The sequence below is a fragment of the Lygodium microphyllum genome, chromosome 29 (genome assembly GCF_053477565.2).
Source record: "Lygodium microphyllum isolate KBCC chromosome 29, Lygodium_microphyllum_v1.1.10, whole genome shotgun sequence".
NCBI lineage: Eukaryota > Viridiplantae > Streptophyta > Polypodiopsida > Schizaeales > Lygodiaceae > Lygodium > Lygodium microphyllum.
The window spans coordinates 21097833-21112900 of NC_141163.1; the positions used below are offsets into that span (position 1 = coordinate 21097833).

The window sequence follows — 15068 nt, forward strand, 5'->3', positions numbered from 1 at the left end:
AATAAAGGGCCCACAAGGGCATGGTGAGTGCTTGTAGGTCACTATGGACCTGTGGAGCTCCGTGGCCCTTGTGATGCCCGTCAACCATGGTTGGGGGGCTGCATAGCACCCTACCTCGCTAGGTTGCTATGATAGGGGTAGGGCACCCTCCCCCCCTCCAATGAAATCCCCCAAATCCATGGGTAGAACTTGGGGTGGGGGTTGTAAAAATTCCCTTCATCTTTCTTTTCATCCCCTTGCTTGGGAGAGAATGAGAGGTGGGGATGGAGTGAAGGAAGCTTCACTTCATCTTCTTTTTCTTACTTTTCCTCTTCACATGTCTTACAAATTCCATGAAGAAAGGGACTGCAAGGTACAAAAAGTTCAAGGGTTGTTGAGCACAAGTAAAGGCCCTCATTTAGTTCAACGACTCTCCCACATGAGTATAATGGAGATCTATTTTTTATTTTGCTTTAGTATATATCTTGAATGTATTTCTCATATAAGTCATTGTTTAGGCTTCCTTCAATGTCATACAGTGAACCATCCATATTAAGTTACTAATAACAAGTACAATGCTATGTATTTTCATGAGCATTTGAATGGTGCTATTAGCAAGGGTTATGCCTCATGTGAGGAGAGAAACTAGCATTACATGTCATTATTGTAAGAATGTGGTGTATTGTATTGAAACTTGTGATTGCAAAGCATACTACATACTACACAAGTATATTTTCATGGAGCATTTGATATTATATGTGGGTACTCATAGTCACATTGTGTAATCCAATACTTCAATGACTGCCATAGACAAGGTTTAAAGTCTTGTTAAATTCATGTTGGATGTGAATCACCATAGTAGGCCAAGGAAGATTCAAATGATTGTAGCCAAACAATTGAGACATCATGGAGATCAATAGCTAAATAATTTTTTGGACTGATTGATACCATTGGCCTACGATCAACATTATATCTTAAAATAAATTTTGCAAATCTATTTACTTGATGTTATCAACCATCATTTCTTATGTGTGATTCCAATGTATGTTCAATAGAATTCTTACAACTGAGAAGAAAAAGGATGTTTTCACTATAGGAGAAGGCTTTGATAACATTATGGATTTAAAAATAAAGTACATGTTCCCCTTTTTCCAGGGAAGTCGATTCCTTGGGCAAGGTCACAGAAAAATGTTTCATCTTTAAAATGTCCACCAAGGGTCGTGGTTCAAGGGTTGATTTAGTAAATCAAATTCACCACTATGAAGGAAGGGATCTTTCCAAAGCTTGGGTCCACTTTGACTTTACATAGAGGATTGAAGGATGGGCTACAATTTTGTGCTTCATGTTTGACCCAAGGTATTCCAATTTGGAGTTCATGAATTATATTCCAATGCCCTATTTCCTTATGATGATTTTGGTGTCATTTCAACTTGAAGGGCTTGATGGTTATCGCTATTTGTGATATAAAGGAGGAATATTCCGATACCCAAATCCTTTTTTGGGAGTTCTTGAATAATTTTATAAAGAAATGGTGGCATTCTCATAAAATACCAATTAAGAATATCAAAGCTTTGGAGCAATGGTTGAAGTGGTTGGAGAGTAAAGCACACACATGTGCATTTTTGCTTTGATTTTCCATAAAATATATAATATTTTTTTTCTTGGCTTCTAAAATCTCGGTGGCAATGGTGGTAGCACATCTAACCTCCTAGGAGCATGCTCAAATCTCGATGACTTATTTTTACCGAGAGCGTACATGCAGATCGAGAGGATGGATTTAGAAATGAACTTTGTGTAATGGCTATGTGACAGACCTAATCAACTCATACATTCAATGTTCTCATCAATTAGTGTTGAGGCTCAAGTTAGACTTTAAACCTTGGTATGCATGCACGTGCTTAAATTATCATATATGAAATAACCATTGAGTTTCATGTGAAGGGTGGCTATTCTTATGTAACTTCTTGATTGCATCTTTTCAAATATATCTTTCTTCAATGGAAATCCTTTAGGATGGTGCCCTATTGGGTTTTTTCATGCCTGAATCTCAACTTCTATTTATGGTTACTAAAAAATAGATGTTGTTCTCTATTGTCTTTTGTATTCAAGAAATACGAAGTCTGTGATGTTTAAGGTTGTGTGTTTCTTATATTGATTATAATGTAGGCTGAATGTTTATGTGGTATCCTTGAAAATTATATGCTTTCTATTATGGTTCTCTAATTTAAGAAGTCATGGGTTGCATTAAGGATATTCTAGATATATTCTTGTTCTTTATGAATATGAAGGGCCATTACACGTTGGCAAAGGGATTCCTTGATTATATGACTACTCATCTTCTCAGTCTCAAGCTCTTCCTTAGGTGTATCTTAGATAGCAACCGAGCAAGCCCTCATAGAACATAGAGATGTGGCAGAGTGCTTGACCGAGTGGGATATTAAACTGAAATTATTCGCACGTGTCTATGTATATGCAGACATGGGCACATTCCCTAGGGAGCAGCTTGTGGAATATTTACCTTATCCGCTATCGTGGGAAGAGCAAGAATATCTTGACGGACATTATGACAAGCTCTTACATGAACACATGCGACTCATCTCTGACGAGGAGGCTGCCGAACTATGCTTAACCGTGACATTTAATGAAATGCTCTGCCAGCCAAATCTCTTAGAGATAGAGCAACTAAAGCAACAATCAGAGGGTAGAATCCAGTTTGAAAAATGTTGATTTGAAAACCGCGCTACAATGGCCGAACTTGGAGCCCAAATCATGACAGTCTCAAAGGAGCGACTGGCCAAATGGTAGTCCCAAAGAGACCCGACCTATGTGGCACCAACTTCATTTCGAGTTCTAGCTATAGTTCGAGGTATGGACCTAGCCGGAACTAGCCTAGAGAGCTCTTTGATTGATAAAGTTCTCACTGAGGAGGAGCTACATGTTTCCAGTAGACTCGGACAAGGCACCATGCTACTCAATGTTGCCAAATATTTATTATTGCTAAGTAGGCTACCACAAAAGCTAGATATGTGTGCCACACTTGAGTACACACCTGAGTTCTACAATTGGTTTTTATCCTCACGGAGTGACATGGTTTCATGAACATGTACATAAATAAACAACGTGTTTTGTGACTGTGTAAATAATACCAAAAGAAGGAAAGGCCAACACACCCCATGAGCAATGATGACCAAGTGCAGGTGATACGCATCAAGTCAAAACTAAGGGATTCAGGTTGGTGATGTCTTGTTTAGCTGGACATTTTCATTATGGTTGAAGCATGTGACTTGCATGTACTCTCACGCCTTTCCAAGTGAATGTAGAATGACACATGCCAATGCCTAGAAGCATTTAATATCCAAGTCACCACAAGACCACCAACCCCACAAAGAACCATTATGGAGGAAGTGACAGGAATACCAAGAAACAAAAGCCATGACGGAAGTGCCACTGGATGAGAACCCAATGACACCTCTGCAGAAAGCACATATTGCAACTGAGCATGGCCAAAGCATAATCATCAATTACCTCCTCCTTCTTGGCCAAACTCTATGTTTGGGCAGGAGCCATGCTCTCAATAAGGGCGAAGTCTCTTCATCATCCAGGATTCAATTCGCAAGATGCTCTGCCCTTGTCCATGCATAGCTCACTCCAAGTGCTACCTCAATTGTTCGATATCTCACATGTTACAAAGAGGTTTGCAAACTCTCAAGTGTATCTCTTCATCTCAACAACAGTTCCTCTAACATCAAGGCTGGTGACACAATCATCTCTGTAATATCCATTCTTCATAGCCTTTGGATCCCAACATTTCTCAATCCAAATGAAAGGCTAACAGCCTCAATGTATGGCATTGATTGTATTCATTTTTTCCATCGAAAAAAAAAAAGAAAGAAAGAAAAAAAAAAGAAAAAAAAAGCACACACGATCTCAGCACCGCACCTAGGGGTCCTCAAATTAGGTATGTCCAGTGACCTTAGTTGGTTGGCTCCGTCCCTAATCTCTTAGCCCTTTGTACATCCCCTACAATTGTTCAGGGCACATCAAGGGCAGGACATACCTATGGAGCTCGCCTCGCCTATGGTTAGACCTGTCACCCTGAACCACTTGCACAATTCTTTTGCACTCCATCTCAATGCCATTACAATCAACAGTGGTAAGCAAGGCATGAAAGACAATGGAAAAGTACACTATACTTTTCAAGCACTACAAGTAGCCACTAGCTACCAAAAGCTAAGACATCAAGGAGCTCAATTATGCTACATTGCCTTGACAAGACCATAATGATGTCTCAAGCAATCTTCAAGTGTACTCCCTGCCTTCATCGACAAATTTTTCCATCAACTTAGCCCCTTGCTTCACTGACCCATTGCTATACAAGGAATCAGGCCGATAGTCTTCTAACTAAGTAATACCTAAATACACATGTGTACTCACTTAATATTCACACTATAACCTATACACGGTTTGGGTCCTCAAGTGCAGGACAATACTCCAGGCTTGCTTAGAGTTCGACCTGTCTCCCAAACTAATTAAACTATGTCTTGTGCACGATAAAGAAGACTAGCACTACCCCTTAGGGAGAGACCACCTATGAGAGGTTTTCAATTGCAGGTATTGAAAACTCCAATGAAAGTGTCATTCGCTCTTCATCGACACCCAACTCTGAACTCTTATCCTTTATCATCCTGCAAGCCCGCCAAGAATCGTCATGTGCAGAATCCCCAGCAAACCAACACTTGTGGTGGCCATCAATGCAATCCCCAACAGCCCTACCACCAACTCCAACAACCCTACAACCAGCCACCTAGGCTACCAACATGCCCCCAACGAACTTTCTCCCCACCACTACCAACACTCTGCCATGGCAACCACAGACGTCCTTGCCACCCATGTCTTCGGTGCATGCTAATGCCTGCTACCTACAATGGTGAGTGGCATGGAATTGGCACTCGTCTAGGAGGAGGGTAATGTTAACCCCAACACGAAGAAAGCAAAATGAAATAAAAAAGACGCAGGGCAAAGGCGGAAAAAATGTGGCCCGACTGAAGAAAGAAGAGGAGAAAATGCCAAAAGCGCAAGGGCAACCTTAAAAAATCCAAGGCAAATGCAAAAGGGGAAAGGTGCATTTTAAAATACAAAGGTGCACCCTGAAATCTTGTAAAAGAGTGCCAGGCGGTGGAAAATCCGAAAAGCTATTATAGAAGACAAAGATAAAGGCCAAGGCAAAGAGAAACGGAAGACAAAGTCACACAAGGAAAAGCGCAAGTTAAAACTTTTGTAAAAGAGCCCAAGCGCATCATGGTTTAATTCAAGGAGCATCGGGCTCTCACCCGTGCAATTTGTAAATATAGACGGGCGGTGGAAAGGAAGCTAGGAAGATAGAAGGACAATGGGAAAAAGGGCCTAGGCTACTGCCGGCCATGTAAAAAAGGGGAAAAGGGGATGACTGCCCAAAAGGGATTTAGGGTTTTGTATATAAAGTTGAAAAGTGAATGATAAGCTCATTCTTGTGTGTGGCAAAAAGTAGCTCTCCTCCTCTTCTTCTTCTTCTTCTTGTTCTTTCTCGCTTGAGCTTGTGCTTGAGAGAGGGAGTGTGAGAGTGTGAGGGTGAGGGACCGTGGGGTGGAGAAGCTCTCCATGTTCTCCTCTCTTCTTCTCTTCTCTTCTCTTCTCTTGCTCGTAGTGATGGAGCTTGGAGCGCGGAGCTTGAGGATGGAGCTTGTTTGAAGCTTGCACTTGGATCCTGGAGCTACTGGAGTGTGCGGAAGAGAAGGTAACTCGAATGGCATGGAGGTAAGCTCACTACACCTGTAGATATGGATGGTGCGTCGGCTATGTGAGAGGTAGCCATTAATGCTCGCCTTGGAACGCTTGAAACAATAAGCGGTCCGTGGGTCTTGGCGGTTGAGCGAAAGCTCCCACATCTCCAAACCGTGTTTAGGCTTCAATTAAGTCCATGATCCTTCAAAATGGCCCAAAATTGACCACGTACCACCAAAATGACCATGAATCCGCCATTGTTTCTTCAAAAATTCTTCAAGACCATCAAATTTAGTCATGATTTACGGGAGAGACCTTAACTAGTCACGATTTTAACTGAATCAAATCCTGTGACTAATTCTTGTCCTCCAGTTACTCTGTGCCTAAACTATAACCAGATTCACCATGAAAATGACTCTTCCCATGGATCAAAGTCCATGCTCTAATATCAATGTAAAGAAGCTAATTCCCACAGCAGGCCATTAACTAAAAAATACAAGAAATAGACATAAAATGCCAAGAAACCATAGCCAAGGTGGCTAGGCATGAAATGATATTACCAATGTTGGCTGAGAATCAAATGATGAGTGGCTGCAGCAAGGCATGCACCCCAAGTTATGGTGGCCAAGAGTATTCACCCTCTTAGATGGTGGGAGGTTGAGACCTCAAACATGTAATGTTTGTAAAATGGCAAAAGATGATTCACATGTTACATCTCCACCTTTTATACTTAACCCTAGCCTACTCTAGACTAAGGCATTTATGCTTTATTACACAGTCGCTCCTCTCAGCCTCTCAGCATCGCCCCTTGGCCTCCTATCAAGCCACCTCTGTCATGTCATCCTTGTCATATTGCGCTTGCATTAGTTAGTGAAATCAAATAAGAATATATTACAATTAACATGAAAATAAACTACAAACAAAACAATGGTACTCACAAGTGGATCTTGCCTGTCAATAAGTGTCCCCTACAAAGCCCGGTAGTTGTAGTATGTGGCATACTCCATCTCCTGCACCATAGGTGCACGACCATAGTCTTTGGTCTGCATCAAGATAGAACCAAATACTTATTGATTCCACTTGAAAGTTAAAATTTGAATGGCCTATACTCACAAATGTGGCCACAAATCCATCCCATCCCATCCATCCCAGTCTAAATGTGTGACCAGCTATCACTCTCTTTCGTGATGCCTTCTATGTAAATTTGATTAAACAAAATAACATAGATTAGAGAATAGTTAGAGTCAATCCAACCTAGTCTAGATGTATAACTAGCTTGTACTCTCTTTCGTGCTGCCTCCTATGTAAATTTGATTAAACAAAATAACATATATTAGAGAATAGTTAGAATCGATCTAGCAAAGTCCATATTAATTCTAATATATGTTAGCAAAGGCACACACCTTCTATTGAGGAAAAATGATGCATAGGCATCTCTCCTTGCATAAGTATTGCCATGTCTCCATGCACATATCAACCCTCCTCTTGTTTGTCTCCACCATACAATAGCATATGTTTATTTTTCATATTACAATAAGCATTAGAATATACCAAAGAACTCATTAGATTTCAACGTTTTGTTACTGTTATTGATTTTTTAACTTTGATCATTTGATAAATGTCTCATGTTTTTATGGTACTTGAAAATTAGATTTGGACCGATCAAAGGGTACACCGCCACCTCCTACTGGTGGTGGTTGGGGTGCATAGAGTTCCAATACTACACATGAGCCCGTTTACAATGATTTCTACTATGATGAGTCTATTATATGCGGGTGCACTCATTGTCATGGCACATATCGGAGGCCAAAACAGAAGTGCTTTTCACATTAGATGAGTCATGCTACTTTTGAGCAAGCACCACCAATTGAGGAGCGACATCGATCTATGGTACATGACTATTCTCCCTTAGTTTTATTATTGGTTATTTTATAAATCAAAGGCTCATATATAATGCAACCATATTATATATGTAGGTATATTCACTTGATGATAAGGATGACTTCACTATTAGTGGTGCACATGTCCCTCGCACATGACATGGATAGGTCATTTGTCAGTTGTAGCTCAAGGTTTCTCGACATCCTCTACCTCCTACTTTGGAGGCTGAGATGGGTGGAGATCATTTGTTGCCTAATTGTTTTCATTATCTAGTATAGACATATGATTGAAGACGATATAGAGGATGGTAGAGAGGATCACTTGTTTTAAATGGAGTGGTTTTTAGCTTTTGGGGCAATTATACATAATTGCTCCATCTACCATCAATGGAGCAGGACGAGGCCTCTTTATTGCATAGGATTTGCATGTTCCCCCTCATTCAGAGATCACCCTTATGTCTTTTGTGGACCTATATATAGATGGGATCCATGGCATCAGCTTACTCACTACATTCAGAGCATGAGTACTTATGGGTTATGTCTCAAAGAAGCCTCTCTTTCTGATAGAGGGATTACACATGCAAAAGAACAAAGACTCTATGTTGACAGAAGATCTTACTCTCAAGGAAACATAGCAAGTTTAATCAATAGTAGTTGAGGGATGAGTGTGAGAACTGATTGCACATTTGTGGAGTGTGAGAATAGTCATGAACTAGGACATATGAGTAGGGATGTACAAAGATACATAGTTGTCAATGCTATTAGATGATTACATGATGTGATGAATTGCTAGTCAATTATGGATGGCATAGACCTCCACGAGCACCCTTAATAGATGAGGGTTGGGAGCTTCATTGTATACAATTCCTAATGTTATTTTGGCTTCTTGTACCCTAATTCTACACTTTAATTTGCACCACATTCTCTACTATCTCTAATTTAATTTGATAATCATATTTTATTGTCTCTAAATGTTTTATATATGTGATAATTATTCAATTCCATGCATATCTGTCTTTCCTTTTATATAGAAGCATGCTATTGATACAATCTTCTTTGCCTTCAAATATGTAGATTCCGGATTATGACATCGATAATGTCACAAATCAACGTTCACATGACGTATCTCACAAGTCAATAGAGTGCATGAGGATCCTATGCAAGAGTGATCCTAATGCGTATGCAAGACTAAATAAACAATATTCTAAGGACTTTAATGGGCGTGATGATATCTTTGATAACGACAATGGCATGTCTGATTTTATTGACGATTAGTAGCAAATGATAGTGCGAGGGATATTCCTAACAATGAGAAGTATCTTCGAGAAGCTCTAAAGCGTATCTATGGAAGAAGCCAACTAACACGACTAAGTGCAAGCTTACTTATTCTTAATCTTCAAAACCATTTTGGATGGAGCAATCTATCCATTTCAGCACTTTTGAAGTATGTAATAATCTAACATATTTTTTGTCACATTCTAAACATGTTTGCTTGTTATTGATCATATTTTGAATGAACTTGCAAGCTACTCTCTCAGAAGTTCTTGCCAACAAGCAATTCCCTTCCTGCATCACATGATGAGGTGAAGAAGATGATAAGTAGTCTTGGACTTGACTATTCTTCTATACATGAATGTCCCAATGATTGTATTTTATATAGAGGTCAGTATGATGACAGTGTGACGTGTCCAAAATGTCAAATGCCTCGTTATAAAAAGAGGAGAAAGGTAAGGTCCCTAGAGAGGTATTGAGACATTTTCCCCTGGCTCTGCATATAAAACATATGTTCCAAAGTCCTGAATCAGCTAAGCTTATGACATGGGGAGAGGAGCACAAGAGCAAAGATGGAGTAATACAAATTTTGTCAGATAATCGTGCATTTGAGCATATTGATTTGTGATGGCCAGATTTTGCAAAAGAACCACACAATTTAAAGATGGGCGTAGCATTAGATGGTGTGGATCCATTTTCAACGGACATGCCAGTGGTAGTTATTAACTATAATCTACCCCCATATCTCAGCATTAAGAAAGAGCATTTAATGCTCTCACTCTTAATTCCCAAAAAATGACAAGTTAAAAACCTGAATGTTTATTTGGCCCCTCTCATCGATGATCTTCAAGATTTGTGGAGAGGGATTGATGTCATGGATATGTTAGCAGTTCATTGTTCGTGGAATTTTAGCATGGACTATCCACGACTTTCTAGGATATGGTTTTTGCTCAAGTAAATGGTTTAAATATATATATTGTCTCATACATTTGTACGATGTTCATTGTGCTAATCACCTTTGTTATGTTTTCCATGAAGGGATATGTACCAAGGGTTATAAAGCTTATTTGTGGTGATTGGTTGAGATCGACTTATAGCAAGAAGCTCAACAAAGATATATATCTTCACTAAAGTATTGGTATCTAAAGTGGACTATTGGACCCGCTATTGATTTAGAGTCAGAGATCATAAGCAGCAATGATGAGGACACTGTGAAGAAGCAAGTGAGAGGAAAACGTGCTCTACCTCAATATGGTGTTTTTGGAATATTGGAAGAATTTGAAGATATGCCAACTTCTTGATCCTATGCATATATTCAAGAACATTTGTCATTCGTTATGGCACGACCTCATTGGCTTGAAAGACACAGTGGCAGTAAGAAATGACCTAAAGGATCAAAACTCAAAGCCTAATCTATGGTCACTTTATGATGAAACTCAACGCGAGACAACCTATGAGCCTGCCCCATGGGTGCTCACGATAGAAGAGCTGGAGACTATCAACAAGAAGATTCAGTCGATTCGTACACCTACAAGATATGGAGCATCTTGTCAAAACATGTTCACTCTAGATGACAAGAGCTTGTCTGGTTTAAAAAAACATGATTGACACAATTTTATGAAGGTAGATCTATCTAGATCTTTGTAAGCATTTATTTTCTTGCATGTTTTGTTGATTGGATTAATCATGTATGTAGCTTTTTCTACCCCTCGTTATTGATGGATGTACTACAAGAGGAGTCTAAGATGTAATATATCACCTTGGATCGCTTGCAAAGTATTTATCGCTCATTAATTTTTAGTATAAAATTTTATTTGATATCTTCTTAATTCAAAAATGTCTCTAATATCTTCTTTCTTTTACTGATAGATGGATTACATCTAAAGATATTGCCAAAGGGCCAATTCTACAAAAGAAGCGTGAATGTATAGAGCTTCTTTGTTTAATGGAAAATGAACTTCCAACCTCCTTTTTTGATATCCAGGTTCATATTCTAATCCATCTAGTGGACGAGATAGAGCTCTCTGGTGTTGTGAGCACTCGATGGATGTTTTGGGCCGAGAGATTTATGGGAATATTGCAAGGTCATGTTGTATGTCAAAAAGCAAGACCAGAGGGTTCTATGGCGGAGGGATGGATGCTTGAAGAATGCATGTATTAAATTTGTGAATACCTTGAGAAAACTGATTTCGAAGCTCCACACGTATGGACAAATGAGTCGTCTTCTATCATGTCAAATGAGGTAGTTTCCTATAAGGGAGTCCCTTCTTGACTTAAGGTCCAAGATAAATTGGATATTTCTACTTTCATTGTCTATAATAGTGAATGCATGCAACAATTTGTTGATGAGTATGAGGAGGAACTTGCAAGCAAATGCATTGGTAGACATAAAAAGAGGAGATCCAAACATCAAACCAATGTAAATAATGACGGGGACATACCTACTTTCATGGATTGGTTATACACTCGTATGCAACAGGCGGTTAGTGATCATGAGCCAATCTCACTAGAATAGAGAGAGTTTATGATCGCATGTGAAAGACAGGTAACTTGTTGGGTTTTGAAAACTGTAAACTAAACAAGTGAATTTCCTTTTTTAAAAAATAATTTATTTATTGGTCTAGGCTCAATGTATACCAACATGTTAGCTTATGGACAACATCTTCGGATAAAAGCTATTGATGACTTATGTCTAACTCAAGATTATTTTGTTGTTGCCTCTTTCAAGCAATTATCACCTACAAGTTTAAGAGACACAAATCTTGTCGACAGCGAACTTGGTTATGCAGAAACCATAGTTGGAATTTATGAAGTATCGTATCGTACCTTCAAGCAGGTAAATGAAATCTCTCTTTATGCAACAATGACATGTAGATTTCTTGAAGCTATACATAATTCTAAAGTTTTGATTCGTGTATTTTGACAGGTGGTTTTGAAGGTGGATTGGTTTCGTGCTGAGTATAAAGGCAATAATGCCACAATGAAAAGAGAATTCTCCCGTCGACTCCTCAAAGTTATTGCATGCAACAAAAGAGCTTTACATTCTGCCAACTCATGTTGAATAAGAGTTCTTTTACAAGAATACAAATGCTCATCCATGGTGGCAAGTTGTGCATGTCCAACCTAGAGGTCAACATTTGTTTGATAGCATTGACCCTAAGGAAGCAGATCATGATGAATTGATTACATCCTTGAACCTAGACACATCAACATTAGAGAGGTGTAGAATTCTTCTTTCCAATCATGATGACATTGTAGATTATGACAATGATAACGGTCCAGACTCTGACACTATACACACTGAAGCGGAAGAAATAATGGATGTCGAGCCTATGGAGGAAATAAGTGTCAACAAAAATTTAACGATGAAGGAGTTCAAAGAAGTCAACAAGGATAATGAAGATGAAATTTTATTGACGGTTAATCTCAGAGACGACAATGAGGACTATTAGTCTTACGTGTCAACTCAGGGATCAACCTATGTTGTTGGTAAGATTTAATCTCAAAATAATTCATTGTGAAGTCATGATTTTAATTCTTTTGAAAACTTACTAACAAGGGTGGGTGGTGGGGAGTCTCATGGTGATAGCCTCATATGGTTAGTGTTGGGACTCGATTCCCCTCAGACTCATTTTTCTTTCTCTAGTTGTGTATAGGGTAATCTTAGCTTCAAGTTTACTGAAAGAAAGTTTGTATCAGGGTTTGATTTCCCTCCTCTACCAAGGTTTCTATCTCGTGTTTTAACCCCAGTATCAACATCTCAACCTTCAGTACCCACAATCAAGCATTGTTTCTTGGATCAACTTGGCCTAGCAGTAGACCATCGAAGCTAGTAGTCTTCTATCGTTTCCAGGCAGTAGTTCCAGCAGCACCCTCAGTGAGTACCCGCAATACCCTTAGCTGCAGTACCCCCCCCCCCCCCCCCCCCCACAGTGCCCATTTGCTGCTCTAATCTTGTTCTCTCTCTCTCTCTCTCTCTCTCTCTCTCTATGACACTATGGTCACCCCAGCTTTGATGTATGTGGCAGCAGTATGGCCCCATGCTTGTCAACCACCTTATGGACGTAGATTGAGAGACCATAGATATGTATGATCTTATGCTTGTTCCTACAGCAAACCATCAGTACTGCTATTCTACCTGACATTGGTATCAGACCTCTCTGGTCGTAACTTTTTGGTCTCATAGATCATTTTGGCCTTTGAATATGTAAATATAGCATTTCATTTTGTTTCATTTCTCTCTCTCTAGTTATTGTGCATTGTCACGCAATGACTCATGAGTTTGCACATTTGCTTGAACAACCACTTCCAACTCCATCCTGTCCCAAACTCTGTCTCCAGTGTGTTGATGACATATTTCTTATCATCCTCAAGCTGATCCCTGCATTGCAAAATAAATTCAATTAGTAATTCAAATAAAAATTTATAATTTATATTCTCAATGTTAAATAATACTTATTCCCATGGTACATGAACTCGTTGTAGATAAGACATGTAGAGGTCTCTCATTCGACATCTGAAGGCGATGCCATCTCTCAACCGGTTACCCCGTCACGCATGATGTCACATGTGACACCCAAAGTGCCAGTGCATGTGCGCATCGGTACTAGTGGGGACACCGGTGGTGTCTCGCCAATCAATCGGGCTGGTGGTGTGCTACTCTGACACTGACGCCTACATGCAATACAAACATACGATACATTGAGATGTGAGTTCTTAAAAACTACTTGATATTTAATCCGTAATCACCATAAAAGATATACCTACGAACTGTGGGCCACTAGCCTGTGAATCATGTGTCACCTAACTAGGAGGTACATTAGGACTAAGCCACCGACTCTCGTGATGTGATGTATCTAGGATAGGAGTCCTAAGAAAACAAAGACATCAAAATGATATATATATTAGGAATTCTATATGTAAAAAAAAGGATGACATTAATATTTTATCAATTGAGAAGCTTACCGATGTGATGTAGTGTGTGCATGAGAAAAAGTCTCCACTCATGCATGTGATTGGGAGGATGCACCCTCTCTAGGACGTACGGGCATACTAAATCTCCCAAGAATCTCAATGGCATTGTCTAAACCAGCACCATCCATCTCCACATAATCTACCATGGCCTTTGACAATGTATCTCCAAAAATTCCAATTCCTTGTAGCAAAGTCTTGATGATCGCCAACTTCACTTTACAAGTGTGGTCACTATATGTCAAACTAGAGATACATTGTTAGAGGAGAGCTCCATCTATCTAATTAGAAACATTGACTAAATAATTCCAAGCAAGATGCGTCCACATCTCCCAACTGCTTTTAGCAAACATAAAGCTTTGTGCTTCGTCTGAGTTTTCCATAACAATTCCATTGCTTGCAACGTGAAGGTAGAGATGGCCACTTTAGTCTAGGATATCAATGGAAAATAAAACTGTATGTAGGCCATAACAATGGATTGGACAATTCTCAATCTAAGACATGTGGACAGTTTCCAATAGCACATTTTAGATCGAAGCTTATCCATGACCCAGTGATTTTTTTCCCTCATGGACACATGCCAATAGATCAGGTATCCCAAATGTCTAACAACCTCATCTGGCATCACAATTTGCCCCAGTCATAAAAGAGAATGCCAATCACAAGTTTTCAGAGGCAGTAATTTAGATTTAGCAAAGGCAACATGTAACCCAGGTGCTTGTCCAAACTAAGAGAGTATCCATTAATGTATGAAGAACCATGAGATCATTTTCAGGCATAAAGAAAGAGTCATCAGCATATGCCTGCGCCAAGAAGGAATGAGAACCTGGAATTTTCAGCCCGTGTAAGGTTCCATCATGCAAACTTTATCCAAGTATAGCAATAACGGATGGGTCTCAAGAGCATAAAATAATGCACTCAAAGGGAAACCTTGGCAAAAAGAACATCCCAAAGTCCATGCCGATGTAATCTCACTATCAAGAAGACATCGTCTCTATCATCTCACATACTCTCTGTCTCTATTGTCTCGCGGGCTCTTCGTCCATGCTTTTTGAAATGCTCTTATACAAACAAGGCAATGATTTCCCACGGTTGGGGAGATAAATTTGTAGCGTTGCTTAAGCGACACAAAGCAGTGTATAAACGTCGCTCTTTGTGTTGTTTTCAAAATTCGCTTAAGTGACGACGAACGTCGCTCTCTTTGAG

The 15068-nt window shown here is 39.5% G+C and overlaps 1 pseudogene; it reads right to left on the reverse strand.

Moving 5' to 3' along the window:
- Window positions 1-12892: 12892 nt before the first annotated feature.
- LOC148010442 (uncharacterized) lies at window positions 12893-14821 on the reverse strand (annotated as a pseudogene).
- Window positions 14822-15068: the final 247 nt, after the last annotated feature.